This window comes from Mustela nivalis (genome assembly GCF_964662115.1).
Source record: "Mustela nivalis genome assembly, chromosome: 6".
Lineage (NCBI taxonomy): Eukaryota > Metazoa > Chordata > Mammalia > Carnivora > Mustelidae > Mustela > Mustela nivalis.
Window position 1 is genome coordinate 119,363,836 of NC_139025.1, and position 13,249 is coordinate 119,377,084.

Genomic DNA, 13,249 nt, shown 5'->3' on the forward strand with positions numbered 1-13,249 from the left:
TCAGGTCATCCAAACTGTCTACTTCTGTCGAAAAAGCTTCCAATGTGTTAAGAGAAGTGTGGTTTGGAAAGACTCACGACTGTTTAGTTGGCGGAACATGGAATCTGCTGGAGGTGCCTGAATTGAAACCATAGTGAGTCGCCTCCAGGGCCCTAATCTCAAACATCCATTCGTGGCAACCATTCGTGGCAGTGTGTTCCCAGTAGAGGAAAGATGATAGAACAAGGATAGACTCTGAGCAGGTTGGATACATTGAGTAAAATGCAGGCCATGGGCCTTAGACTTCCATAACATGGAATGGCAGAGCATGACCTGTGGTCAATGTAACCTGTCTACCTCTGTCACAAAGGCTTCAAAAGTGGTAAGGGAAGTCTGGTTTTGAAAGGACTCACAGCAGATTTGTGACCATGAAAATCTGCACGGTGTTGGAACTGACTGTGCTGAAAAATGAAGAGTCGCATAGCTGTTACCATTTGAAGTTCTGTGTTCAATGAAACTTCTTCAGGTGGACACGCATTCACGGCAGTGTTCCCAGTTCAGGAAAGAAACTAGAACAAGGACGGACTTAGGAGAAGTTGGATACTCTGAGGTAAGTTCAGGCCATGTTCCTTGGGCCTCCAAAACATGGAATGGCAGAGCATGACCTCAGATCATCCAAACTGTCTACCTCTGTCGAAAAAGCTTCAAACGTGGATGGGAAGTGTGGTTTAGGAAAGACTCGCAACTGTTTTAGTCTGTAGAAACATAGAATCTGCTGGGGGTGCCTGGATTGAAACCATGGTGAGTTGCCTCCAGAGCCCTCATCTCGAACATCCATACCAGTGAGCTTAGAAACTCTGTGTTCAGTGAAACGACTTCAGATGGACACCTATTCATGGTAGTGTGTTTCCAGTAGAGGATAGAAGAACTCTGGCAGGTTGGATACTTTGAATAACGTGCTGGCCATGGGCCTTAGGTTTCCATAGCATGGAATGGCAGAGTTCGACCTGTGGTCATCCAACAGTCTACCTCTGTTGAAAAGGCTTCAAATGTGGTAAGGGAAGTGTGGTTGAGAAAAGGCTTGTGAATGTTTTCAGACGGTGGAAACATGGAATCTGTTGGACGTGGCTGTGTTGAAACCATGGTCAGTCGCTTAAAGGACCCTAGTCTCTAAAATCGATACCAGTGACCATAGGATGACCTGTGTTCAGTGAAACATCTTCCGGAGGGCACCCATTCATGGCAGTATGTTCCCAATGAGGAAAGATGTTAGAACAAGAATGGTCTCTGGGCAGGTTGGATACTCTGGGTAAATTCAAGCCAAGGCCCTTAGGCCTCCAAAACATGAAATGGCAGAGCACATCCTGTGGTTATTCAAAATGTCACCTCTGTTGAAAACGCTTTAAACATGGTAAGGGAAGTGTAGTTTAGGAAGGACCCGTGACTGTTTTGAGACGGTCGACTCAGGGAAGCTGTTGTAACTAGGTGGACCCCCATTTGTGACAGTGTGTTCTCAGCTGAGGAAAGAAGATAGAACAAGGACGGACTCTGGGCAGGTTGGATACTCTGGGTTAAGTGCAGGCCAAGGCCCTTAGGCCTCCAAAACATGAAATGGCAGAGCACGACCTGTGGTCAACCTATCTGTCTACATCTGTAAAAGGCTTCAAACGTGGTAAGGGTACTGTGGTTGAAAGCCAGTGTGGTTCTGCTGCCTAGGCCCCTGGTTTGGGTTGCGGCCGAGGAAAGGGTCGCAGCCTGCCTCTTGCATGGGCCAGTAATCAGAGGGCTTTCTCGTAGATCCCCAGGCCTCAGCACCCAGCCTTTTCCTTAGGCTTCCCCGTGCCACACACAAGCGGCTCCTCTTCTCCTCCTCAGGGAAGTGTGGTGCTTGCCAATGGCTGCTGGCCTTGGGCCTTGTTTCTCAGAGTGGAGGGCAGGGTGTTCTCATTGTGCTCCCAGGCAGAGGTTTCAGAAAGCCTCCTTCCCTGTGTTGGCAGTGTGTGAAGGTACTTGTGGTTGAAAGACCCCCCCCCCCATCGTTAATTAACTGCTCTTTTGTTGTGTAAGAGTACCCCTCCTCCCCTTGCAATGAAAAGACCCTTCCCCCAGGGTTGAATTCAATGTAACTGCTCTTTTGCCTTTCTGTAACCACTTGGCTTTTAGGGCATGACACTTGTCTCCTGTTTGAACAAGGTACCTTCTCCTAATAGCCGAGGCATGGTCACATAGGCAAGGGGGCTGCATGGTCACGTAGGTCACATAGACAGGGGGCTGCATAGTCACGTAGACAGGATGTCTTTCTGCTGAGTAATAAGGTCAAAATTCCCCTCTTTGTTTCCCCTTCCCGCCTTTCTCTTCGCGCGAGGGGGTCTTCCAAAGCCAATCCGCTAACACCAAGTATGCCTTTTTTCAAATGTTCAAATTGTCAGCCAATCGGCCCCGTCCCATCCGGGACTTGTTTGTACCTGTCTATAAAAATCCTGCACCACCCCAGCCAGGTGTGCTCAGCTAGCAGGAGCTGCTGACCACCCGCAGGCGCGCGCTGACCACCCGCAGGCGCCTGCGTAACAATAAAGAACCTCTTGCTGATTGCATCCAGTGGCAGTGTTGGATTCTTGGGTAAGGGGATCCGCGGGTCTTTCATGGTCGCCTTCCGCACAGATGGCTTTCCTGACCGGGCAGCAGCTGGCCTTTTATTCAAGCAGTTCCACACATTTCTGGGCAGCTGCTTTCCCCTTCAGGGCACCAGGTGGTAAATAATTAGGGCACTCATTTGTGAATGAATCAAGGCATTCTACTTTTCTCTTTATCTGGACCCTCTGAAACCAAAAGGTCTCAGTAAGTATTCTTTCTTCCATGGCAATCAGTCATTTGCATAAGTTCAATAAGAATGCAAGTTGGTGCAGCCACTTTGGAAAACAATGTGGAGATTCCTCAAGAAATTAAAAAATAGAGCTTCCCAATGACCCTGCAATTGCACTACTGGTATTTACCCCAAAGATACAGATGTAGTGAAAAGAAGGGCCATCTGTACCCCAATGTTTATAGCAGCAATGGCCATGGTCGCCAAACTGTGGAAAGAACCAAGATGCCCTTCAACAGATGAATGGATAAGCAAGATGTGGTCCATATACACTATGGAGTATTATGCCTCCATCAGAAAGGACGAATACCCGACTTTTGTAGCAACATGGATGGGACTGGAAGAGATGATGCTGAGTGAAATAAGTCAAGCAGAGAGAATCAATTATCATGTGGTTTCACTTATGTGTGGAGCATAACAAATAGCATGGAGGACAAGGGGAGATGGAGAGAAGGGAGTTGAGGGAAATTGGAAGGGGAGATGAACCATGAGAGACTATGGACTCTGAAAAACAATCTGAGGGTTTTGAAGGGGCGGGGGGGGGGGCGGGAGGTTGGGGGAATCAGGTGGTGGGTATTGGAGAGGGCACGGATTGCATGGAGCACTGGGTGTGGTGCAAAAAACAATGAACACTGTTACGCTGAAAAATAAAATTTAAAAAAAAAATCTGTTCTCCTTGTAACAGGATACCACTAGAAACACTGGTTATTTTACCCAAGCTTTGACTGGAATGTCATATTTGAAAGGACTCTGGTATGACCAGACAGCTTAAAGGAACTAAGGTTGACTTTATAAAACCTGGAGCCATAAAGCCCTTTGGAACTGTTGGCCTGATACCTTGCTTACAGAGTTCCCAGCAGCCTCACCAGGTGAGTAAAGTATGTCACTCCCTGGTAGGAGAAGGAGCCTTAGAATACTTTGGGTACCTCGGGGGGAGGAATTTGCCCAAGTCAACAGGTATTGCAAGCATGTCTGATGGCAGCTACATGGCTTGGCTTCTAGTCCGGAGAGGCTACTAATAGTTCAACCTAGAGATTCTTTATAAGAAGTCCCAGCAAAGCAGATTCTAAAAGATCTATATGATTACTTACTGTTCTTGTTGAGCTTATGTAAATAATAAGGACAAGTTTGTTAAAACTGGACTTGTTTTCAAATGAATTAGTTATGATTTGGACATCTCTGGGAATGGTTATTTTAGAGAAAAAAATTGTGTTTTTATAACATGCCTTTATGGGAGTTAAATTCTAGACTATATTATTATTAAATATTTGTTTACCTAAGCAAGACAGCTTAAGGTAAACTTCAGAGAAGTTGCAAAATAACTTGTGTAAACAATCTTGCTTTTGCCAGTTAGTCAGCCCCAGATATAAGGAGGAAACTCCAGAGAATTTAAGGATTTGAAAGGAAGAATCTGAGTTAGTGGGAATAGTAGAAATAGCCACTGAAGACTAAGGGTCATGCTTGCAGGGGTGACTGAAAGAGTTTTGACTCAGACTCTGAGGCCTTGGCAAAGGCCAGTAACCTATCTTACCAAGAAACTAGATGTAGTAGTGGCTGGGTTCCCCCTTGCCTCTGCTTAATTGCTGCCATGGCCCTCCTGGTCAAGGATGTAGGTATATTTACAGAATGGACTAAATTAGACTATAAAGGGAATTGGGCTAAGACTAGAACAGGAAAGTTAATTCTTCCTCAAAAACTAGAAGAAATTAGTAAGCCAAATACATCAGGGCACTCATTTGGGGACACACAAGCTTAAGGAGCTTTGGGCAAGCAGTTTCAGGTTTCTAAATTATGGTTTATGGCTCAGGATGTCGTTTATAGATGTGCTCAATGTCAGGCGGTAAATGTGGAAAGAACTAAAATGGAAAGAGGGAAGAGAAAAAGAGATAAGGAGCCAAGAATTTATTGGGAAATAGCTTTTACAGAGATGAAACTGGGAAAATATGGACACAAGTATATGTTAGTTTTTGTAGATACCTTTTTAGGCTGGGTAGAGACATTTTCTGCCAAACATGAGATGGCAGAAGTAGTAGCCAAAAAACTACTAGAGGTTTGGGTTACCTCTTGCGATTGGGTCAAACAATGGCCCTGCATTTGTGAGTTCAGCCTCACAGGTATTGGCCAAGGCCACGGGCACTAATTGAAAACTACATTATGCCTACCAGCCCCAGAGTTCTGCGCAAGTAGAGAGAATGAACTGGATTCTTAAAGAGACCTTGACAAAGCTAATTCTGGAGACTGGCAGTGGATGGGTGGATCTCCTTCCTTTAGCCCTCCTCAGGGCATGATGTACACCCTGCTTAAACAAGGTGACCCCATTTGAAATAATGTTCGGGAGACACCCTCCCCCCAGCTCTGCCCTCAGCTACAAGAGGTTGCCCTAGCAAAATTGACTGGTCAGTCTGTACTCCAGTCATTGCAGACATTATAATCTGTCTAGCCCACACAGGGATCCGAACTGCCCACACTGAGACAGAGACAAAGCTGGAACCACATCTTTACCAACCCGGGGACTTGGTTTGGGTACGCCACCACCAAGTGGGAAACTTGGGGCCTCGCTGGAAGGGAGATTTACTGTCATCCTGACCACCCTCATGGCAGTGAAAGTAGAAGGCATCCGGGCCTGGATTCATGCAGGTCACATCAAATGAGCCGAGGACAGGGACGCCCCACAGAGAGGGAAGCTGCTGCCGATGGACCCCGCTGACCATGGACTAAAGCTAAGACTCAAAAGACTATGTGTTCATTGTTGCTCCTATTGTTACCTGTTTATGTAAGAGCTTCTAAGTCACCTCATAAGACAGGAAAGTATAGGTGGGAAATTAAACTAACAGAATTAGAAGAAGTGGAAAAGGTTTTACAAAGAGGTGAATGGCTAACTCATCAGCCAACTGTGCAATTTTATGTAACCTAATGCCAATTGTCACCCATTAACTCCTGTTTAGATGCGTTACAGTTTTACATGTGCCCTAACACTGGGCCTCCCCAATGCAGTGGGGGGAAGAGCCTGGGGGCCCACCAGATTACTATTGTGCACAATAGGGATGCTATAAAAGTTTGTTCAACTAGTCTCCGTGGATGACTTCCCTAAAATCAGCAATTGCAGGCCCCCTGGTTTTATAATTACTAATGTTACTTTTTGTCCCCTGCATTATAAATGCCGTAATGTCATTTGTACAAAAAAAATTTAGAGCAATAAACATGCTAATTGTACATGCTCAGTATAAACCCCTTACAACAGAAGAACATAAAACTGGCTAAAAAGTTAAGGATTTGACTAATCTTCAAAGAAAAGGGGGGAATGTAAGGTCCTGCTTAGCCACAGTGAGCCATTTTGTTGTTTATGCAGTAAACTTAGATTGACCCTTCCCCCGAGGAACTTACTTAGAAACAAGTCTGGGGAACCAGTAAAATATGACTGACCAGCCCCTGATAACAGAGCCCATATAACAGGATATGTCAGGTCAGGGGGAAGTAACAGAGCCCAGAATACAAGGATGAGTCAAGACAGGTGGAGACATCCAATCAGGAAAGCACCTCCCTAACCACCGAAGAATGTGGGCCTTGCCTTTTGGGCGCCAATTCTGACCAGAGTGATAGGCTAGTTCAAATAGCTACTATAGGATGAATTGTAATTCAATTGGTCACCTGTGTGTGGCCAGGCTCCACCACATGGCCTTTGCTTTATAAAAGTTAGTCTGTGAGGCTGGGAGGGGTCGCCTCTTTGCAAGAGATGGCCCTGGCTGGTCAGTTTTATTCTTGATGTTTGGTGTGAAATAAAGCTTTGCTTGACCTTTGCTTTGTATCAGTCTCACTCCTTTGACCATGGACCCAACACCTACCTATGGGTCAATATCGGCCACTTGGGAAATGTATAGGGGAGTTGTAAAAGGCAGCATCAGCTGAGTCCAGGATAGACTGCTCAAGTGATCTTCCCAAGTGTAAATGATCATCTATGGAAGTTATGACAGTGAGGGAGTCAATACCAGGTGGGCAGACCTGATGGAAAACAGAAAAACAAGATTAGTGTAACAAAAATAAAATGAAGCTCAAATAAGTTTTCTGCTAGTTGACAAGGGTTCTTTTCCAGTCCGGAGTTTAATCAATCATTAAAAGACAGAGGCACTGTTTATAGTGCCAACTTGAGTATTCCAGAACCCCAGAAATATTTTGTGATAATCTGAAACATATACATAGTGTTTTGTTTTTGTGGTAGTGCAACTTCCACCTCGTGTAGCAGTTAAAACATCCAATGTTATTCTATTTTGCAAAGCTGCTTTACATTTGTATTACCATAGCATTTTAATAGAGAAATGCTACTTTGAGGATCATTTAGGGTGGACCATTTACTTATTAAGAGCTTTCATGTGTCAAACATCCTCCAGTCTCAAAGAGGAACAAGATGGATGCTAGGTGTCATACCAATGTAACAAAATCTGTGCCCACCATTGTTTAAATTGGGGAAATTAACTGGAGTAATGATGGTTTTAGAAATGCTTCCATGAATCCAGGCAAAACCTAAGGTGCAGCCACCTATCCATCAAGGCAGAGGAAGCCAGCACAACAGCAGGTTAGTTCCACATATCAATGGGTTCCATTTGGAGCTAGCCATCTGATGCCTGGTCACCTAACCCAATCTGTAGCAGACCACTATTATTTGGGAACATGTTTGAACCAACTGTTATTTGTATTTTTGTTTGTTTGTTTGTTTTTTACTTTAAAAAAACTTTTATTTACAACCAACAAATTTTTAAAAAATTGTTTCTATTATAGCAGGAACATATCTTCATTATGACATTTTGAAAAATTGGAAAACTGGAGATGTTAAGAATCATAGTCTGGTTGCTCAGACATTACCACTGTGAACATTTTGTTATCTTTTTTTAAAATTCTATTTATTTATTTTCAGCATAACAGTATTCATTATTTTTGCACCACATCCAGTGCTCCATGCAATCTGTGCCCTCTATAATACCCACCACCTGGTACCCCAACCTCCCACCCCCCCACCACTTCATTCCCCTCAGATTGTTTTTCAGAGTCCATAGTCTCTCATGGTTCAATTCCCCTTCCAATTTCCCCCAACTCCCTTCTCCTCTCCAACTCCCCATGTCCTCCATGATATTTGTTATGCTCCACAAGTAAGTGAAACCATATGATAATTGACTCTCTCTGCTTGACTTATTTCACTCATCATAATCTTTTCCAGTCCCATCCATGTTGCTACAAAAGTTGGATATTCATCCTTTCTGATGGAGGCATAATACTCCATAGTGTATATGGAACACATTGTCCTTATCCATTCATCTGTTGAAGGGCAGAAAGATTCCCTTTTTTTTTTTATATATATATAAACATATATTTTTATCCCCAGGGGTACAGGTCTGTGAATCACCAGGTTTACACACTTCACAGCACTCACCAAAGCACATACCCTCACCAATGTCCATAATCCCACTCCCTTCTCCCAAATCCCCTCCCCCCAGCAACCCTCAGTTTGTTTTGTGAGATTAAGAGTCACTTATGGTTTGTCTCCCTCCCAATCCCATCTTGTTTCATTGATTCTTCTCCTACCCACTTAAGCCCCCATGTTGCATCACCACTTCCTCATATCAGGGAGATCATATGATAGTTGTCTTTCTCTGCTTGACTTATTTCGCTAAGCATGATACGCTCTAGTTCCATCCATGTTGTCGCAAATGGCAAGATTTCATTTCTTTTGATGACTGCATAGTATTCCATTGTGTATATATACCACATCTTCTTGATCCATTCATCTGTTGATGGACATCTAGGTTCTTTCCATAGTTTGGCTATTGTGGACATTGCTGCTATAAACATTCGGGTGCATGTGCCCCTTTGGATCACTATGTTTGTATCTTTAGGGTAAATACCCAATAGTGCAATGGCTGGGTCATAGGGCAGTTCTATTTTCAACATTTTGAGGAACCTCCATGCTGTTTTCCAGAGTGGCTGCACCAGCTTGCATTCCCACCAACAGTGTAGGAGGGTTCCCCTTTCTCCGCATCCTCGCCAGCATCTGTCATTTCCTGACTTGTTTATTTTAGCCATTCTGACTGGTGTGAGGTGATATCTCATTGTGGTTTTGATTTGTATTTCCCTGATGCCGAGTGATATGGAACACTTTTTCATGTGTCTGTTGGCCATCTGGATGTCTTCTTTGCAGAAATGTCTGTTCATGTCCTCTGCCCATTTCTTGATTGGATTATTTGTTCTTTGGGTGTTGACTTTGCTAAGTTCTTTATAGATTCTGGACACTAGTCCTTTATCTGATATGTCGTTTGCAAATATCTTCTCCCATTCTGTCAGTTGTCTTTTGATTTTGTTAACTGTTTCCTTTGCTGTGCAAAAGCTTTTGATCTTGATGAAATCCCAATAGTTCATTTTTGCCCTTGCTTCCCTTGCCTTTGGCATTGTTCCTAGGAAGATGTTGCTGCGGCTGAGGTCGAAGAGGTTGCTGCCTGTGTTCTCCTCAAGGATTTTGATGGATTTCTTTCTCAGGTTGAGGTCCTTCATCCATTTTGAGTCTATTTTTGTGTGTGGTGTAAGGAAATGGTCCAATTTCATTTTTCTGCATGTGGCTGTCCAATTTTCCCAGCACCATTTATTGAAGAGGCTGTCTTTTTTCCATTGGACATTCTTTCCTGCTTTGTCGAAGATGAGTTGACCGTAGAGTTGAGGGTCTATTTCGGGGCTCTCTATTCTGTTCCATTGATCTATGTATATGTTTTTGTGTCAGTACCATGCTGTCTTGATGATGACAGCTTTGTAATAGAGCTTGAAGTCCGGAATTGTGATGCCACCAACGTTGGCTTTCTTTTTCAATATCCCTTTGGCTATTCGAGGTCTTTTCTGGTTCCATATAAATTTTAGAATTATTTGTTCCATTTCTTTGAAAAAGATGGATGGTACTTTGATAGGAATTGCGTTAAATGTGTAGATTGCTTTAGGTAGCAGAGACATTTTCACAATATTTATTCTTCCAATCCAGGAGCATGGAACATTTTTCCATTTCTTTGTGTCTTCCTCAATTTCTTTCATGAGTACTTTATAGTTTTCTGAGTATAGATTCTGTGCCTCTTTGGGTAGGTTTATTCCTAGGTATCTTATGGTTTTGGGTGCAATTGTAAATGGGATTGACTCCTTAATTTCTCTTTCTTCTGTCTTGCTGTTGGTGTAGAGAAATGCAACTGATTTCTGTGCATTGATTTTATATCCTGACACTTTACTGAATTCCTGTATAAGTTCTAGCAGTTTTGGAGTGGAGTCTTTTGGGTTTTCCACATATAGTATCATATCATCTGCGAAGAGTGATCATTTGACTTCTTCTTTGCCGATTTGGATGCCTTCAATTTCCTTTTGTTGTCTGATTGCTGAGGCTAGGTCCTCTAGTACTATGTTGAATAGCAGTGGTGATAATGGACATCCCTGCTGTGTTCCTGGCCTTAGCGGAAAAGCTTTCAGTTTTTCTCCATTGAGAATGATATTTGCGGTGGGTTTTTCATAGATGGCTTTGATGATATTGAGGTATGTGCCCTCTATCCCCACACTTTGAAGAGTTTTTATCAGGAAGGGATGCTGTACTTTGTCAAATGCTTTTTCAGCATCTATTGAGAGTATCATATGGTTCTTGTTCTTTCTTTTATTGATGTGTTGTATCACATTGACTGATTTGCGGATGTTGAACCAACCTTGCAGCCCTGGAATAAATCCCACTTGGTCGTGGTGAATAATCCTTTTAATGTACTGTTGAATCCTATTGGCTAGTATTTTGGTGAGAATTTTCGCATCTGTGTTCATCAAGGATATTGGTCTATAGCTCTCTTTTTTGATGGGATGCTTGTCTGGTTTTGGGATCAAGGTAATGCTGGCCTCATAAAATGAGTTTGGAAGTTTTCCTTCCATTTCTATTTTTTGGAACAGTTTCAGGTGAATAGGAATTAGTTCTTCTTTAAATGTTTGGTAGAATTCCCCCAGGAAGCTGTCTGGCCCTGGGCTTTTGTTTGTTTGGAGATTTTTAATGACTGTTTTAATCTCCTTACTGGTTATGGGTCTGTTCAGGCTTTCTATTTCTTCCTGTTTCAGTTGTGGTAGTTTATATGTTTCTAGGAATGCATCCATTTCTTCCAGATTGTCAAATTTGTTGGTGTAGAGTTGCTCATAGTATGTTCTTATAATAGTTTGTATTTCTTTGGTGTTAGTTGTGATCTCTCCTCTTTCATTCATGATTTTATTTATTTGGGTCCTTTCTCTTTTCTTTTTGATAAGTCGGGCCAGGGGTTTATCAATTTTATTAATTCTTTCAAAGAACCAGATCCTAGTTTCGTTGATTTGTTCTATTGTTTTTTTGGTTTCTATTTCATTGATTTCTGCTCTGATCTTTATGATTTCTCTTTTCCTGCTTGGCTTAGGGTTTCTTTCTTGTTCTTTCTCCAGCTCCTTTAGGTGTAGGGTTAGGTTGTGTACCTGAGACCTTTCCTGTTTCTTGAGAAAGGCTTGTACCGCTATATATTTTCCTCTCAGGACTGCCTTTGTTGTGTCCCACAGATTTTGAACAGTTGTATTTTCATTATCATTTGTTTCCATGATTTTTTTCAATTCTTCTTTAATTTCCCGGTTGACCCATTCATTCTTTAGAAGGATGCTGTTTAGTCTCCATGTATTTGGGTTCTTTCCAAACTTCCTTTTGTGGTTGAGTTCTAGCTTTAGAGCATTGTGGTCTGAAAATATGCAGGGAATGATCCCAATCTTTTGATACCGGTTGAGTCCTGATTTAGGACCGAGGATGTGATCTATTCTGGAGAATGTTCCATGTGCACTAGAGAAGAATGTGTATTCTGTTGCTTTGGGATGAAATGTTCTGAATATATCTGTGATGTCCATCTGGTCCAGTGTGTCGTTTAAAGCCTTTATTTCCTTGCTGATCTTTTGCTTGGATGATCTGTCCATTTCAGTGAGGGTAGTGTTAAAGTCCCCTACTATTATTGTATTATTGTTGATGTGTTTCTTTGATTTTGTTATTAATTGGTTTATATAGTTGGCTGCTCCCACGTTGGGGGCACAGATATTTAAAATTGTTAGATCTTCTTGTTGGACAGACCCTTTGAGTATAGTGTCCTTCCTCATCTCTTATTATAGTCTTTGGCTTAAAATCTAATTGATCTGATATAAGGATTGCCACTCCTGCTTTCTTCTGATGTCCATTAGCATGGTAAATTCTTTTCCACCCCTTCACTTTATTTTTTTTTAAAGATTTTATTTATTTATTTGACAGACAGAGATCACAAGTAGGCAGAGAGGCAGGCAGAGAGAGAGAGAAGGAATCAGGCTCCCTGCTGAGCAGAGAGCCCGATGTGGGACTCGATCCCAGAACCCTGAGATCATGACCTGAGCCGAAGGCAGTGGCTTAACCCACTAGGCCACCCAGGCACCCTCCACCCCTTCACTTTAAATCTGGAGGTGTCTTTGGGCTTAAAATGAGTTTCTTGGAGGCAACATATAGATGGGTTTTGTTTTTTTATCCATTCTGATACCCTGTGTCTTTTGACAGGGGCATTTAGCCCATTAACATTCAGGGTCACTATTGAGAGATATGAATTCAGTGCCATTGTATTGCCTTTAAGGTGACTGTTACTGTATATGGTCTCTGTTCCTTTCTGATCTACCACTTGTAGACTCTCTCTTTGCTTAGAGGACCCCTTTCAATATTTCCTGTAGAGCTGGTTTGGTGTTTGCAAATTCTTTCATTTTTTGTTTGTCCTGGAAGCTTTTAATCTCTCCTTCTATTTTCAATGATAGCCTACCTGGATATAGTATTCTGGGCTGCATGTTTTTCTCGTTTAGTGCTCTGAAAATATCATGCCAGCTCTTTCTGGCCTGCCAGGTCTCTGTGGATAAGTCAGCTGCTAATCTAATATTTTTACCATTGTATGTTACAGACTTCTTTTCCCGGGCTGCTTTCAGGATTTTGTTTGTCACTGAGACTTGTAAATTTTACTATTAGGTGACGGGGTGTGGGCCTATTCTTATTGATTTTGAGGGGCGTTCTCTGAACCTCCTGAATTTTGATGCTCGTTCCCTTTGCCATATTGGGGAAATTCTCCCCAATAATTCTCTCCAGTATACCTTCTGCTCCCCTCTCTCTTTCTTCTTCTTCTGGAATCCCAATAATTCTACTGTTGTTTCGTCTTATGGTGTCACTTATCTCTTGAATTCTCCCCTCATGGTCCAGTAGCTGGTTGTCCCTCTTTTGCTCAGCTTCTTTATTCTCTGTCATTTGGTCTTCTATATCACTAATTCTTTCTTCTGCCTCATTTATCCTAGCAGTGAGAGCCTCCATTTTTGATTGTACCTCATTAATAGCTTTTTTGATTTCAACTTGGTTAG